General features: G+C 58.0%; 1 protein-coding gene across 1 annotated transcript in view; it reads right to left on the reverse strand.

The window, feature by feature from the left end:
- The window catches only part of LOC102764725 (E3 ubiquitin-protein ligase TRIM68), a 12,168-nt gene that overhangs the window by 5,760 nt on the left and 5,963 nt on the right, over window positions 1–445 (reverse strand). The gene's annotated exons all lie outside the window — the stretch shown is intronic.

The raw sequence follows: 445 nt of genomic DNA on the forward strand, positions 1-445 counted from the left end.
GTGGGAGCCATTGTCGGTCACATTGTAGAAGGAGATGTCCTGGGCCTCATAATCCAGGAAGATACCCACCCGCCGGGGAGGGACTGGCAAGGGCACCGAATGCCCTAGAAGGAGAAAAAAGTGCAGCACATGAGTCTCTGCTATTCCTTGGAGGGACCAGACAGACACTGAGCGCTGGGAGGGGGTTTCTCTAAGGGCAAGGGAGGCGCAGAGCAAGGCTGGAGAGAAGGTGTGCAGAGGTGAAAGGGAGAAGCCTAAGGGAGGGGAGGACAGGCTAAACTGGACTGGCTGACTCTCAGCTCTCTGGCCAAAGGAGGAGGACTGGTATGATGCCAGAGCTGCCTGAACACTGCCCCACCTACCTGCCTATAATGGGTCAGGTCATCCAACCAGCCAGGGGCAGGAGAAGTGCGGGGCTGGGGGCTGGCTATGGATGTACTCACCT

Source organism: Myotis davidii, unplaced genomic scaffold (genome assembly GCF_000327345.1).
Source record: "Myotis davidii unplaced genomic scaffold, ASM32734v1 scaffold58, whole genome shotgun sequence".
Taxonomy (NCBI): Eukaryota; Metazoa; Chordata; class Mammalia; order Chiroptera; family Vespertilionidae; genus Myotis; species Myotis davidii.